Source organism: Lissotriton vulgaris, chromosome 11, assembly GCF_964263255.1.
Source record: "Lissotriton vulgaris chromosome 11, aLisVul1.2, whole genome shotgun sequence".
NCBI classification, from domain to species: Eukaryota; Metazoa; Chordata; class Amphibia; order Caudata; family Salamandridae; genus Lissotriton; species Lissotriton vulgaris.
Genome location: NC_141699.1, coordinates 223511827 through 223529059, shown reverse-complemented (window position 1 = coordinate 223529059; position 17233 = coordinate 223511827). Strand labels below are relative to the sequence as shown.

The following is a 17233-nucleotide window of genomic DNA, read 5'->3' as shown; positions in this document are numbered from 1 at the left end:
TGAACGATATCTGCATCTACTGCATTGCATCAAGGGCAAGTGGTACCGGTAGACCCTCCCCATTTAGCTATTCTGGCTGGGGTATGATACAATGAGAACAGAGTCTTGTAATGCTGAGATTGCAGGGGACCCGAGCATAAGATAGTACGACCCAAGTCCAGAGATTCCTGGAAGCTTTCAGGCTCCCCCCCCAATTTTTCAGCCCACTTATTGCTAACTTTATTCATATCATCGATCTTCCCTTTTGAAAGACTTGCATAGAAGGATCTGATCGTACAATCCCCTCCTAATTTTATCTTCTCAAGTATTTCATTACGGCCTAAGCCCGCGGCTCCACCCCGCTTATTACTGAGAAAGCTCCTTATCTGCAAAAATGTTAAGAAATCCCTTGATTCGATACCATATTTAAGGGTAAGATCTGCAAACTGAACAATCCCCTCATCATCCATTAGATCCCCAATCTGTATTATCCCTTTTTGTACCCAACCAGCCATTTTTGAATCAGCAAAGACTTCCGCCGGGAAGGATTTATTCTTATATAGCCGGATATACCTATTGTATCTTCCTAAATCTGCCTTTTTTTAAAAAGCATTCCATATCTTAACTGCTGCCTCTCCAGTCTTGAATCTTGTCCTTTTGTAGTACCCAAACTCTACTCTATTTAAGAAACAATTTTCTGCCTCCGCCCCCAGTACTGCAGAATAGACTTCCGTGGACATGGTCGTAACTCTTTGGTCGAGTCCCCCACCCCCAATTAATCCCTGCATATACTGTAATGCTGCAGCCATTTGATACAACCTAAAATCAGGGGCCCCCCAACCCCCTCTCTCTCTCGGAAGAGACATATATCGGCATGCTCGCCGGGTCTTCCTGTGTGCCCAAATAAATCTGTTCAATACATTCTCCAACAAATTCAACCATTTGACTTCAAAAGCCAAGGGAATAGTTCTAAAAAAATTAGGAAATTTGGGCAGAATCAGCATTTTTATCACGTTAGTACATCCCATCAAGGAGAGATGAAGGTTGTTCATCCTCTCCAAATCGCTCTTTACCTTAGAGATTAATGGAGTCATATTACTCTCAACCACTACGACCAAGTCCGTCGATAGTGAGACCCCCTAAATATACTGCAGAACTAACCACTTTGTTGTCATCACACCTAGCGTGTATGTTCTTTATAATCTGCGTTTTGGATCTATTCAAACTATAGCCGGATATCTGTCCAAACACCAGGGCCTCTGCTTCTACCTATTTTATAGCTAAGGTAGGGTTCGAAGTTAGGATTGCTACGTCATCTGCGTAAGCTAGAGTCCTCACGATACAGTTATTTACCCTCACTGGTGGTATGTCGGCATTAGTTTCAAATCGCCTCAATAGCGGTTCAAGATATAAAGCAAAAAGAAGGGGCGAGGAGGGACACCCCTGCCTGGTCCCCCTAGTGATTTTTACTGCAGCTGACAGCCCCCATTAACTCTAATTCTGGCAGTTGGGGTGCTATAAAGGGCCTGTATAGCTTTTATAAATTTCTCCCCTATCCCACACCACCTCATAACGTACCAGAGATAGCCCCAGGAGACCCTGTCAAACGCCTTCTCAGTGTCTAGGAAAAGTGCTGCAACAGGGTCTCCCAAGACAACTGCAGAGTCGAAGATGGTAACTACAGTCCTAACATGTTGTGTTGTCCCTTTACCGAGTATAAACCCGTGCTGTGTGGGGGTTACCAGTTGCTCAATAATCTCTGCCAATCTTTTTGCCAACATTTTAGAGATACATTTTTACATCTGAATTCATCAGTGTAATGGGTCTATAAGATCCTGGTGCTTCTGGTGGTTTCCCTTTTTTTTAAATTACGATAATGTCGGCTCCGCTCCAGGAGTCCGGAGTTGATTCCCCTGATTGCGCTTGCAGCATTATGTAGAGCATATCTGCTAGAAGCACATCCCTAAATACTTGGTAAAATTCGAGCGGGATTTGTTCCAGCCCTGCTGCTTTCCCTGCTGGTAAGCTTCCTAGGGCATCCTTTAGTTCTTCCAACTGAAAAGGTCCCTCCAATATCTCCCTATCTTCTTCAGGCAGTGTCAGCAGTGAGATATTCATAGGATAGTTTTCAATGTTTACCGACCTACCTATATCCTCCGGGGTGTATAAGTCTGAATAAAACCTCCTAAAGACTTCCCTTATTAAATTAGGATCCGCAACCAAGTTCCCCTGTCCATCCCTTATTTCTTTTATTGCCGCTTCAGCTGTTCTCTGCCTAGTTCTAATTGCTAGTACTTGCCCTACTCTCTCACTAAATTCATACGTTCTTTCCTTTTTCGTTAAATAATTATCTGCTGCTTTCCTAGCCAGGCCTTCACAGCTTCGGCTTTCAATGCTATAATTTTAAATAAATATTCTTCTAGGGGTAGATTCCGTAAGATTGCCCTACTCAAATGATCTTCCTCTCTTAATCATTCTTGTGCTATCTGTTCTCTCTTATCCCTTTCCCTCTTCTGCCTTGCTAAGACAAAATTCATTGTTTCTCCCCTTACTCATGCCTTAAAGGTATCCCAGACCACCCCTGGAGATGCTGTCATTTGCTCCCTATATGCAGCATCTTTTAGCAAACCTCTCTCGAAAGACCAATGCGAGGGTGTTCTTTGTGCTTGAGTGATTTTAAACGTAAGAATCAGCGGGCCATGGCCCGAGATAACCCGCGGTAGTTTCTCCATATGTGAGCCAGGAAGCAAGGAGCTAGAGGTTAAGAAATAATCCAGCCTGACCATTACTTTGTGCGGGGCGGAGAAGAAAGTACTCCCATCCAGATGTGGGTGTATCTTTACCCATGAATCAACCAAGGCATTATGAGAGACCATAGCAGCTAATGCCTTGTACACCTTCTTCTTCCTTCCCCGATAAATCCCCCCTGGCTGTGTGAATGAACTCTCTGGGTCATGTATATTAAAATCCCCACAACACACTATGGGCTCGGGCCAGTGAGCTAACTCAATATCAAGGAATTGGAACACATCTGGGTCATCTTCTGTGGATCCATAGATTGTGGCAAGAGTTAATTTCTGACCCTAAAATGTATTTCCAAAATCACCCACCTGCCCCATTTATCTTCCTTCTTCCTCTCTATAATCACATCCCTACGCTTTTCCAGAACTGCTACCCCTCTAGTCCTAGTACCCTGTGAGGTTCCGTGACGATTTGAACCCGTGTTTTCAACGTTGTCGTAAATACATAATTTTGGTATCAGCGAACCGCAAATGATCCATTTAGCATATCCTGGTGTTTTCGCTATGCTACGAGCAAGAGTACTCCTGTTACAAACACATTTCTAATCTACCCATGGCATCCATCTTAGATCATGGCAGCCATTTTTGTGTTTCTTGCCCTCACATACGCAATGATCTCTGATTACTTCATTTCGATTAAGGACACGTAGGCTTAGCCGGTGATTCACCTCTCTAGTGACACGTGCACCTTAGAACAGAACATGCCGTGGCTGCATGACTCGACAAAGGCTACCTCCTCTGCCTGAGGCCAGTCCTGCTATACTGGTTCTCGTGTTCGTTGGCCTGATCATGATTAGGCGGCCGAAGCTGGTAGCCTTGCCCATTTACGACCCACAAACATCTCTTATCCTGCTTTTCTATCTTCTGCACCTGGCCCTGCTCCTTTACTTCTGGGCCTTTATTAGGGGGAGGTAACGAAATTTACGATGAGGCGGTCCGGCTCTTGAATGAAATGTTGACATGGGATTGTGATGGAGTAGTGGGAACCCCTCTTCGTAATGTTTGACATCAAATATTATCGACGATTCCTGTGCAACGCCAAATATTTATTGTTTAGGACACAAAGGTTTGGGAATGTACTAGCATTGTGAAGAATTCGCCTGAAGGTTAATATTTTGTATATAAGGAGCAACTTTTCTTGTACAAATCGAACAGGCTCCTAGAATCTGCCCGTGTGTAGTTTCTGTGACTTCTGTGTCCCTGCAGTAATTAACCTTTGGTCTTTGACGCCACCATCGAGAAGCCCGTGTTTCTGTTCATTTGTGCACCGAGACAGGTAGAACTCCGGGGTCTTCGGGTGTTATCCCTGACACCTCTGGACGGAACCAAAAAGTCCAGAACTCCAATTGGCGCCCAACGTTGGACGACGTCATTCGGTACCGGTCCAAAAGCCTGAAGAGTTCGAGAAGCTTCGTGTGAAGATTCCTAAGGGAGGCGCCCCACTTCATCGATCCCGGCATATCGCAAAAGTGGCCCGACGTTCTCTTCCACGAGGGTTCCCGTTCAGGACGGCTGCAGTGGTCCGTTGCCTTGACCGTCGCCCTGTCTTGGACCCGAGGTGCAGTCCTTAGTACGGCGAGACGTGACGGGTTTCTCCTTGGTGACGTCTTCAGTACCTCAGTTAAGTATTTAGTGGTTGCTAGTTGGTTACTTCGTAAGGGTTGTTAAAAATCCTTTTTAGTTCTTGGTTTGGTTTGGTTTCGTAAGATTATCACTGGTTGTTCTGGTTACGATAATCTATTGGTTTAGTTTGGGTATCGATACATTTGTTCGCTTTTGGTAGGCCTAAGTTCTTGGTTCAAGTGCACATTCCTGTTTGTGTTTGTTTGTTCTGTGTTCCGGATTACAAAATGGTAAGTCGGAAAAATTGTATGTTGTCGTGTTTTGGTTGCAACAGTGATTCCCGGTTGGAGGACTCATGTCTGGTTCCTCCGATTGGAACTCCTCTATATGATCTGTATTGTAAGTATGGTGTGGGTCCTATATCTTATAATGAGGTTTGGGTCCGATATACTGAAAAAGACGGTGTCCTTAGTTGGCCACTGCATGGTAGTTTCGAACCTGAAGTCCTTGACAATTTAGAAGTGAAATTGTTTAAAAAGAAAGCCCGGCCGGCAATGTTTGATTCTTTCCGTTATTGGCGAAAAGAGTCTAAACAGAGAGAAGTTAAAAGATTGAAGAAAGAACAGAAAGAGCAAGAATTGACTTTAGAACAGGCGGCTAAGCAGCTGCAAGATAACGAGTCTGAGAAAGCAATGGAGGTGGCCACTAGAGAGCGTAATTTAGCGATAGATAAGTGCTATCCCGCCTTGCCATCGAGTACAACTAAGATAGTAGAGGACCCCGAAAACGATCCTCTGTTGTCTTACTTGTTACGGTCACCCCCACGGTATGCACAGGGTGCTACAGCTCCACCTGTACCGAATGTTCAATTGCCGGTTGCTGGACAACATGGTATTCCTGCTCCTGCCCCTCAGAATCAAGCTCCTGTACCTCCTGTGGTTAATGTGAATGTTCCTACGGCACCCCCTCTTCCTGGGTTGCCGACTTCTTTGCCTATACCTGTATCGCTTACACCTACTGTTTCACAAGCTACCTTACCTGATACTCCTACTGTCCCTGTGCTATCTGTTCCAACTGCTACTGTGTTCTCTACATCTGCTAGTATTATGACTCCGCTTTCTGTTCGTCGAAGAATCACTGATTCTGTCTCTAACATTCTATCTCCCTTCTATAAAACTTTAATTAAGACTCCTACTTCTGACTCTGTACAGAGACGTAGTCAGCTCCCAAGTACTGAAGAACGGGGAATATTAGATTCCACGGCTCTCAGATGGATTTCGAAGAGTAGAAGATACAGTACTAGAGATGTATTAGATACATTTATGCAGTGGAATGAACCAACACAACGATATGTGTTCGACGAGATGTGCTCTCTTTTACGAGAGGAGTTAGAAGAAGATGACTCTGACTCGAGTTTAGAAGAATTGATTAAGTTCCAGAAAGAGTTTGCTGCAGGTATGATAGTAGGTCAAAATATAAAAGAAGCGATGGAACTAATTTTAAGTTATAGGAATGATCCATCACTCCGTTCACCAAGGGACTTAGAAAAGAGTAGTACTAAGTAGAATCGCCAATATCCGATGAGGGAGGTTCCTCCAATTTGGCGTGAAGCTGTGCAAGCTGATGCGGTCCGTGGTATTGCAGCCGCTCCGGCCCAGTTCCAAAGAGTGTGGATACACATTCCGTGGAAGCGAGCCGAAGTATTAGCAGTAAAACAGGCCTTGCCAGATCCGCGTAAAAATCCTGCCGGATATTATAAGGAGTTAGCACAGACAGTTGAGGCTTGTGTAATAAATCTGGCGGACATTGACATGTTATTTGGGAATGTAGTTCCGCAACCAATTTGGGCTAAGATTTGTAAAGAAAATCATCCAGTTGCTCTAGGTGGTGTTTGGGCAGCTATTATTGCAGCAGATGGTCAGCAAATAGGTGGTTCCAAACCCGAACCTCTAATTGCTAATCTTCCAGGTAGGATAATCGACTTAATGAAGACTCTGATGCCAGCATTGCGCGTTAACTGGGACAAGTTGTCCGCATGCAGGCAAAAGAAAGACGAAAGTGTCTCCGACTTTTTCACGAGGTTCGAAGAGACTTTTGTAGATCATAGTGGTCAGGATATGAGCACAGAAGGAGGACAGAGATTGTTTGTCGATAAATTTGTACACAATCTGCTACCAGAGCTCTGCAATAAATTAAAAGATTCCGAGAGTGCGTGGGCTGTTTCTACAACTGCGCAAATACTTGCAACTGCACAGTATTATGAAAACAGGGATAAAGAGGAGAAAGAGAAATCAGATAAGAAAACGAAAGATTTAAAGACTAAAGTTCTTCTGCAACAAGCATATCTGCCTCGCATGAATCAGACCAATACACAGCGAGGGTCGTATCAAAGGACAGATTATTGTTCTCAGAGACCGCAGTACCAGTGGAATCAATGTGCGTATTGTAAGAAAGAGGGTCATTATAAGAATGAGTGTCCAGTCTTAGCACAGAATAACGCTGCAGCAGCTCAGAGAGGTCGTGGTGGTTTTGTGCAAAATTCTAGAGGTCGAGGACGAGGTGCTATGCCTCCACAAACGAACGATCGACCTTCCAATCACTTTGATGAGTGAAATGGACAGTCTGCTCAACAGAATAGGTCACAACAATATTATGTTGAAGACTATTGTGAAAATGATGAGGGATTTCAGCAAAGTGAGTACTAGGACAGCCATGGACAGAGAGAGGGAGTAGTATCAGTTCCAGTGGATCAGAGTGGGCCTTATGTCGCAGTAGCAACATCAGGTGTAGTCGAACCGTTTCTGTTGGATACTGGTGCCGCAAAAAGTTCTATTATTCATGCGAAACTCCCTGGCGCACCTTTGTCGGCTTAACAAATGTTTCCGTAGGTTTTTCAGGTGCCCCCGTTTACAACCCTGTATCTGGTCCTTTGTCTATTTCTGTTGGACCGTGTCAATTGAAAGCACCCCTGATTTTGACGACAGGTTGTAATGAAAATCTGCTTGGTTTAGACTTGTTAAAACGCCTATATGCGACATTGTACTGTTCTCCGGAAGGAGTACAGCTTACGTTGGGTAAACGCATCACCTCTCCGATGTACTTGTCAATGGATGCACTCCCGCCAGAGCTGCGTTCACTCCCTGATACTCTTTGGGCGACTGGTCCTAACGATGTAGGCCTTTTAGAAATACCACCATATGTTGTCACTTTGAAAGCAAATGTCAAATTTCCACGAATTCCTCAATATAAAATATCTAGTGAAGGTGAACGTGCACTCTTATTGATTGTACAAGATTTGATTAAGAAAGGGGTGGTTGAAGAAACTAGAGGAAATGTCTGTAACAGTCCTGTATTGCCAATTTTGAAACGTACTGATCCTTCAAAGCCTCCAGTATATAGATTTGTTATCGATCTCAGAGAGGTTAATAAAATTGTGGTTCCGCAGTTTCCTGTGGTTCCAGACATTACTGCATTGTTAACATTGATTCCTGCAACAGCCACATGGTTCTCAGTCATTGACTTGAAGAATGCCTTTTTCAGCATTCCGATAGCCGAGGAAAGCAGAGATATTTTCGGCTTCTGTCTAGGAGATCGAAGCTTCAGGTTTAAACGCGCTCCACAAGGCTATTGTGAGAGCCCATCCATTTACAGTCAAGCATTAAAAAGTCAGTTAGATTCCTTTGTACTTCCTCCAGGTTCTGCTCTAGTGCAGTATGTAGATGACCTTCTGGTGGCTGCCGATGACAAGGAAACTTGCAAAGCAGCTACAATTTCGTTATTGCATCATTTGTCCAATTTGAATCACAAGGTGTCACCTTCGAAAATGCAATACTGCTGTCAAGAAGTGACCTACCTAGGTCATCTCTTGTCAAAGGAGGGAAGGAAGTTGACCCCAGAGAGAATAAAAGCAATTACGCAGATGAGTGTTCCTCGCACACTGAGAGAAGTACGTGCCTTTTTAGGTATTACCTCGTATTGTAGGCAGTGGATCCCAAATTTTTCTCTTTTGGCAAAACCATTGGTAGCTTTGACTGGGAAAAATGTTCCGAGTCCGGTGCCATGGTCTGCTGAATGTCAGGAGAGTTTTTCTGAGTTACGAAATGCACTATGTTCAGCTCCTGTATTGGGTACACCCGATTACAGCAAGCCATTAACGCTCTATGTTCACGAGAGAGAAGGTTGCGCGTTGAGTGTTCTGACACAGAGATTTGGTGATAAACAACGCCCTTGTGCGTATTTTTCATCAACATTAGATCCGGTAGCTAGAGCGTTGCCTAGTTGCTTGAGAGCTACAGCAGCAGCTGCGGCTTCCATTCAACAATCTGCTGGTTTGGTGATGAATAACATGCTAGTGGTCATGGTTCCTCATGCTGTGGATACACTCATGAACCGAACTAAGACGCAACACCTTACCAGTGCTAGATTATCTGGCTACGAGCTGACATTGCTAGCGAGTCATATTCAGATCAAAAGATGCAATGTATTGAATCCAGCAACATTGTTGCCGACTAATCAAGAGTCGAGTGATTCCGAACCCCATGATTGCTGTTTCAGAACCGAGGAGGAGACAAAGGGACGAATTGATTTAAAAGACACTCCATTGTCAGATCCAGATGGCACGTTGTATGTTGATGGGTCATGCTTTAAATTGGAGAATGGTGATGTGACTGCTGCTTATGCAGTAACGACTTTGAGTACGATTGTGGAGACTGCAAGAGTGAGTCAGAATTCTGCCCAAGCTGCAGAGTTAATCGCTCTAACGAGAGCGTGTGTTTTAGCAAAGGGAAAGAGAGTGAATGTGTTCACAGATAGTCAGTACGCATTTGGCGTGGCCCATAATTTTGGCCGTTTATGGAAAGAACGAGGTTTCATTACGTCCCATGGGACTAAGATTCAACATGGTCAGCTAGTTAACGACTTGTTGGAATCTCTAACCTTGCCGACTGAAGTTGCGATTGTGAAATGCAGTGCTCATAAAGCAATCACGGATGATGTTGGTCGTGGGAATGCTTTTGCTGATGAGACCGCTAAACAGACAGCTAGAAATATGATGAGTAGAATGTATGTGGCTACGTCTGCGAGATGGATTTCTGAGTCTGGAATGTGTGAAGACACAGTGGAAAGTGTGAAAGAGATTCAGAAAGAGGCGACTGAGGAGGAGAAACGTGCATGGAAAGAGAGTACGGGTAAGTTGGACTCGAGTGGGTGTTGGATTGATTTGTCGGAACAGCAGCGTTGGATGTTGCCTGATGCGTATGTGCTTGCAGTAGTGACGATGGCGCATGGAGTAGCGCATATTAGCTCTAAAGGAATCTGTAAGATGTTGGCTCCAGTCTGGAAGAATGATGGGATTAGCAAATGTGCAGAGAGAGTGGTGAAAAATTGTATGGTATGCCTGATGCATAATCCTGGCAAGGGAATCCCCACGCCAGCTGGTCACTTCGCTCCTCCCTCTTGTCCCTTTGAAGTGATTCAGTTAGACTTCATTCACATGGATCGTTGCAACAACTTAAAATACGTCCTGGTGGTAGTTTGTGCTTTCTCCAGATGGATCGAAGCATATCCACTGAAGGACAACACTGCCCTATCAACTGCCAAAATCCTTCTCAAGGAATATTTCCCTAGATTTGGAATGCCACGGATTGTATGGTCAGATAACGGAAGTGAGTTTGTAGGGAAAGTTATGCAGAGTGTGTGCGCCGGTTTAGGGATCAGGCAAAAGTTTCACAGTGCAAACCATCCCCAGTCTGCTGGTTTAGTTGAGGGTTACAATGGCACCCTCAAACTGAAACTTGCTAAAATACAGGCATCCACGGGTTTATCCTGGCCAGACGCACTACCCTTGGCTTTGTTATCCACGAGAGCGACTGTACATTCTAGAGTAGGGCTTAGTCCTTAAGAAATTGTCTTTGGTCGTCCCGCTAATATTTGGGGAGTGCCAAGGCCAAAGGAATTTTGTTCTCTGGAATATCCAATGTTGATTGATTACCTTTACGACTTGACTGCTAAATTGAGTCTTATTCACCAACAGGTTTTCGATGCATTGCCAAAGCCACCGGAGAGTCCAGGTCATCAGCTGAAACCAGGAGACCACGTGGTGGTGCGCAACTTTGCGAGGACGAAGAACCTTCAACCCAGATTTGTCGGCCCCTACCAAGTACTCCTAGCAACGAGAACTACTATTCGTGTGGCCGGACGCAAACATTGGATACATACAACGCACGTCAAACGTGTGCCCCTGCCACTTCCTTATGACGACTGGGTTAAGAAGGGAATTGGTGCCTCTGAGTCCGAGCGAACACCCAAGTTTGTCCCTTTCAGCGATGCCGAACTGATAACTGACACATCAAACTCTGACTCTCCTCCTGAAACTACTTTTGTGACTCCTGAACACTTGCCCTCTGCATCAGAAGAAACTTTGCCCTCTGCGAACTTGAACATTGCAACTTCTGCTGATAATACACTGTTTCCAGATCAAACAGTTCCTGCAAAACTGAGATACAATTTACGGTCTCGCAATATGGACAAATAAAGCAGGAAACTGCCTATTTTACACATTTGAAATTTTGACACTTTGCCTTCAGCCAGGAAAGTTTGCTATTGTTTTATTGTTTTTAAAATTGCCTTGCCGTCTGGGTAGCCGTAGGGTCGTGGCTGTGTGCCTAGTTGAATCTGCGGGGATCAGACACAAGGTCGATCTTTCTGTTTGTCCTGGGAACTCCCAGGGCTGATAGAGGCATTTTCATCTACGTACACATCATCAGTGGTCGCAAGCGGATTGTAGAAGATGGAGCTTCCTGCGCTGCAACGAGAAAATGTGATTTATGTTCGCAGAAACAGACTTTACAGAATTCTTCATAGCAAATGTTTTCTGATGCAATGTGCTATTACATTTTTAATTGTTTTAATAACGTTGATGGGTGGAATCATCTTTGGCGTGAACCTAATTTTTATGCCAGTAACTACAGTACCTCCCCTTGATCCTGCTACTTCTACTGTTTCTTCTATGCACTCTTTTCACTCGTTTCCTGAACATGAGCAAGCTCGACGCTCAGAATTTATCAATAACACTTTCGTACAGCTCTTGCACCAACACCAACTGGTAGTTAACACTACAGACTGCTGGGTGTGTGGCTTGATACCCCACACTATGGATAAAGGCATTCCCTACCTGGTTTTGCCTTTTAGCTATAATGGATCATTTCAGGCCTTTCAAACCATTTTTGCTTATGCCCTTGAAACCTATCCTCCGCGTCCACCACGTTCCACTAAATATAACTCTGCCAACAAAGCTTTAGTCCAGGGAATTATTGACATGATCAAGGACGTCAATAATACTCCATCTTACCCTAGAGACGAATTGCGAGTATATTTGAGTTGGAACTCTACAGAGTATCGCCTTAGTTTGGGAGAAAGCAAGCGAAAAAGCTCCACTCCAATCTGGGTCGTGCCTCACCGAGGTCAGGTCTGTTTGCAAGGAAATGGGAGAAATCCGAGAGCTCAGCTAGGGAGGAGTGAGTGCGTTGAGACTTACGTGTTTCCGTCTAACTCTTCCCCTGCCTTCCTTACTGCTAGGGGTACCTACTTCATCTGTCAAGACAGAGCGTATACATGGTTGCCTGCTGACTTTTCAGGTTCATGTTATATTGCTCGATTGTTGCCTCCAACGTACACTGCTTCTTCTGACTATCACAAGACCAGAGTAGCATGAGGTGTTTTCAGCAAGGAAGATACCGCTGGTCAGGAAGCTGGAGACTTCTTCAAAGGTTTCCTTCCGTTCTGGGGGCCTATGGCCAATAGTAGAAACATACGTCAGCTAACACGGGTAGTTGAATCTACTATTACCGAAACTGCTGGTGCCCTTAGCAATTTGACAGCTGAGCTTCAGGCGGATAGACTCATGACGTTACAGAACCGTATGGTTCTAGACGTGATACTTGCAGATCGAGGTGGGGTATGCAGAATGATCCAATCGAGCTGCTGTGTCTTTATTCCCAATAACGCTCCAACAGTCTATGAGGCGATTTCTAAGCTACACAAGATTTCCGACTCTATACATGTAGACAAGGGAAACTGGTCCTTCATGGAGTGGTTTTGGACTCTGATATCAGCGTGGGGATGGAAGGTTCTGATGGTCATTGGTGTTATCTTAGTATTCCTATTCTCATGCTGCCTGATTATCCAGTGTGGTCCCGCTTTGTGTAGTCTCTGTGCTGCAACCTGTTTCAGAAAACCACCTGCGTTTGAAGAAAAGGCGCGAGAAAGGATGATGATACAACAACATGTCACTGACCTGATGAGCATAGAGTTAGACTCTGACATAGACTGAGTAATTGCCTATGTAAGGGCAAAAGGAGGGTCTGAGGTTCGGTGACGATTTGAACCCGTGTTTTCAACATTGTCGTAAATACATAATTTTGGTATCAGCGAACCGCAAATGATCCATTTAGCATATCCTGGTGTTTTCGCTATGCTACGAGCAAGAGTACTCCTGTTACAAACACATTTCTAATCTACCCATGGCATCCATCTTAGATCATGGCAGCCATTTTTGTGTTTCTTGCCCTCACATACGCAATGACCTCTGATTACTTCATTTCGATTAAGGACACGTAGGCTTAGCCGGTGATTCACCTCTCTAGTGACACGTGCACCTTAGAACAGAACATGCCGTGGCTGCATGACTCGACAAAGGCTACCTCCTCTGCCTGAGGCCAGTCCTGCTATACTGGTTCTCGTGTTCGTTGGCCTGATCATGATTAGGCGGCCGAAGCTGGTAGCCTTGCCCATTTACGACCCACAAACATCTCTTATCCTGCTTTTCTATCTTCTGCACCTGGCCCTGCTCCTTTCCTTCTGGGCCTTTATTAGGGGGAGGTAACGAAATTTACGATGAGGCGGTCCGGCTCTTGAATGAAATGTTGACATGGGATTGTGATGGAGTAGTGGGAACCCCTCTTCGTAATGTTTGACATCAAATATTATCGACGATTCCTGTGCAACGCCAAATATTTATTGTTTAGGACACAAAGGTTTGGGAATGTACTAGCATTGTGAAGAATTCGCCTGAAGGTTAATATTTTGTATATAAGGAGCAACCCTTCTTGTACAAATCGAACAGGCTCCTAAAATCTGCCCGTGTGTAGTTTCTGTGACTTCTGTGTCCCTGCAGTAATAAACCTTTGGTCTTTGACGCCACCATCGAGAAGCCCATGTTTCTGTTCATTTGTGCACCGAGACAGGTAGAACTCCGGGGTCTTCGGGTGTTATCCCTGACACCTCTGGACGGAACCAAAAAGTCCAGAACTCCACCTGTTTAGTACTTGCTAGGACAGTAAACCCTAGTTGTTCCAGGAGGTACATCTTGCTCCCTTCTATATGAGTCTCTTGGAGACAAATTAAATCCAAGTGCAGGGTTTTTAGATATGCCGCCACTTTCATCCTCTTGTTTATGTCATTGAGACCACATACATTAATTGTTGCTATCCTACACGCCATAGCAATATCGTTTGTTCCCTGTAGAGGATCGGGTTGCTCGGGGAATTTTGCCGCAAGGACCTCTACCAGGGTAGGTTGCCTCATAGCAGAGTCTTGATTCTTGTTGTTTCCCTTCCCTTTCCCGGGGTTAGCCCTGATTAGGTTACGATCCTCCGCTAATTGCCTATTCAAATTATTTGCCGCTGTAATTGGTTTCCCCCGCGTCTCTCCTTTTTTTCCTTTCTCCAGCGGGGGGGGGGGGGAGTGTTTTCCTTATCACCCCGGTGTTCTTCCCAGCGGGGGTATCCACTTTGGTATTTGCAGCCGGTCCTGTTTTCACTGCTGGGGGATCTGGCGCTTTTTTACCTTTCTTGCTCCCCTTCTCCTGATTTGCGACCCGGGGGGTACTTTCGGTGCCATGGTCCGCCTGTTGAATAATCTCGCAGCCCTGCCCTTGACCCAGACCCAGGCCAGTCCAATCTGATATACTTGTTTTTTAAAATATTTGTAATCGGAGGTTCCTCTGAGCCACCAGCGCTCCAACTCCATCAAGGGTAGACTCTGGGCAGCACAGCGTTCTATTCATCCATCATAACGTTTGTGCGGGAGAGGAATTATGTGCGACCTCTCAGCCCAACACTGCAGCGGCCATCTTGCCCCAGGTATTCTCTTTTCAGAAGATGTTTGTGTAACCTTGACAGCCCGACATTTCGTATTCTGTCTGCAAATCAGAGAATGGGACTATTTTTCCCCTTAGGCACAGGTCACCCACCCTTGATATACTGATAATGTCCAATTTGTGAACACCCGGGCATGAGCTGAGTCTACCCAAACTCTTGGCCTCCCATAGGTGCATAGCATGTGTCAACCTGTTATTCCATCTCAGTTTCTTTGTCACTCGTTACCTCAGATCAACTGTTTGGGCTGATGTGCCTGTGAGGTATTGGTGTTTCATTATTGTGTATAGGGCCTTTCTACAGCTTTCAGGGCCCATCAGCCATCTATCCATATGATATGATGGGTCATTGTGTGTGCGATACCCATTGATTTGCAGCCGACAGCTGAGCTGCCCAGTAATATGCTTGAATTTTGGGCAGAGCTATCCTTCCTTCATACCACCCTGTGACAGGTTTATGAGCTGTAATGTGTGGGGAGCGGCCTGTCCCAAAGTAGGGTCCTAACTTCCCCCTCTATTGTGTTGAAGTAGGCGTCGGGGACTTTGTATGGTTTATTTTGCAGGGCATAGAGAAAGCCTGCCCATGCCATCATTTTGAAAAGGGCATCATGGCCCAGTAGAGATAGCGGCAATGATCTCCAATGTCACACATACCTTTGTAGACAAGTTAGCAGGCCCAGGAGATTGTGCTTGTAGAAGAGTTCAGGGTCAGCTGTGTCAAGTATCCCTAAATACCGGAAACCATCAGTTACTATCGTCGCTCCGCAGTTTGGTGACAGGGTTGGGGCAGGACTGTGCAGGAGATATACTACGGACTTTGACCAATGTATGGTGTATCCTTAGTATTTTCCTAAGTTAGTGCAACATTTAAGTACCCTGCTAATGGAAACTCAACATATAGGAGTAAGTCGTCTGCATATGAAGACATTTTGTCTTCCCATCGGTCCGTCCATTGTAGCCCTTGATCCAATAGGTTCGCCCGTTATCCAGCTCGCCAAATGCTCTAGGATCAATGCAAATATTATTGGTGACAGGGAGCAACCTTGCCTTGTCCCTCAACTAAGGGAAAACGTCTGTGATGTACATCCATTTACCACCACCCGCACTAACGGCTCCGCATATAGCAGGCAGATCCATGTAATGAAGTTTTTACTGAGTCCCATACATTTGAAGACCGCAAATATATATGGCCACGCAATGGTGTTGAAGGCAATATGGGCGTCAAGAGATAGTACTGCTCAGTCCTCTTTGATCATACCCATCCATCTCAGCACCCCATGGAGGCGGCTTAGATTAAGAGCTGTATTACGCATTGGCATGTATCCTGACTGGTCTAAGTGTACTAGTATGTTCACAACTTGAGGTAGTCGTGTCGCTAGTAGTTTAGAAGGATTTTAGTTTTCGCATAAAGCAGAGAAATAGGGCGCTGTGAACTACAGTCCTCTGCTGGTTTTCCCTTCTTGTGTATTACCACAATGGAAGCTACTCTTTGATCTTTTGACAATATACCTAGTTGTTTGCTTTTTAGGTACATTTGGCACAAAGGGGTGCCACTTTGGCAGCCGGTATTTGGAATAACTCTATTGGGAGGCCATTTGGCTCCATCGCCTTTCTGGGTTGTGTGATGCGGATTGCTGAGATTATTTAATCATCCTTGGTGCACTTACAATTTCTGAACAAATAGCATTCTTCAAATATCCCCTATACTGAATGAGCATGAGATGACCCCTCATAACTCCATTGAATACAAAACATTGGTACATGAGTGTGGTTAGACAGAGGTGTCATGTGCTGGAAGAAATGCTAAACTTTGGAGTTCTGAGAAGGAAATTCCGGAGGGATTGCATGACATGGCATATTGGTTTATTAGTTAAGATTTAACTAACCAAGATTATAACCAGCTTCTGTAGAAATAATGGCACAGGGTTGTGTGATGAAATATGATTGGGATATATTTGATCTCTGACCTAGTTTGCATAGTAAGTGCTGTGCTGCTCATAATACTTGCAGTCATTCAAATGTAGACAAATAGTGTACGATAAATAATCTATTAGCAAAATGCCAACCATTGTGTACTTAGTTATTTCGGGGTGATGGGTTGGTCTCCATGTATAACATCTTTTGATGAGAGATTGTCTGGCATGGTTAGTCTGACTCAAAATAATTCCTTTTATTCAAAACTCAGTAGGATTAGAATGAGAGACACCTGCAAGTTTTCCTTTTTTCCAAAAATGTTGTATTCACCTTTTGGGGCCTGAGAGATCAGCCACAGGCTAACCCCACAAAACAAGACAAAGTTAGGTTTTCAGTGTTTTTGAAGTATTTTGTTTGTAAGGAAGCTAGGGAAGTTCACTGACAAGCTGGGTTTGCATAAGGGTGTGGCCGATTGTGATATCAGACCCTTCAGCACTCAGCTTCATCCAGTGGTAAGCAATTGGATTTACAGTGTTTGAAATCAGTGCTTGGTGGGAAGATGAGGAGAGCAATCATTGACTGCACAGCTGTTCGGGTGGGTTAATCACATGACTGGTCCACACCAGCACTTGTCTTCGTGTGGTCAGAGGTGTGCAGCTTTAGAGTTGCTTTGATCCAGAAAATGGCTGAGGTCATGGTTTGATTGAGCAACAAGAACAACCAGGAAAAATGGTTGTAACTATATAAATAATTGAAAATTTGTATTCTGCAAATATGTCTCTAAGTACAAGGCACAGAAGGAACAGTACATTGGTGTTTACCA

The 17233-nt window shown here is 44.7% G+C and overlaps 1 protein-coding gene across 1 annotated transcript in view; it reads right to left on the bottom strand.

The window, feature by feature from the left end:
- The window catches only part of LOC147679554 (unconventional myosin-XVIIIb-like), a 675984-nt gene that overhangs the window by 51662 nt on the left and 607089 nt on the right, over positions 1-17233 (bottom strand). The gene's annotated exons all lie outside the window — the stretch shown is intronic.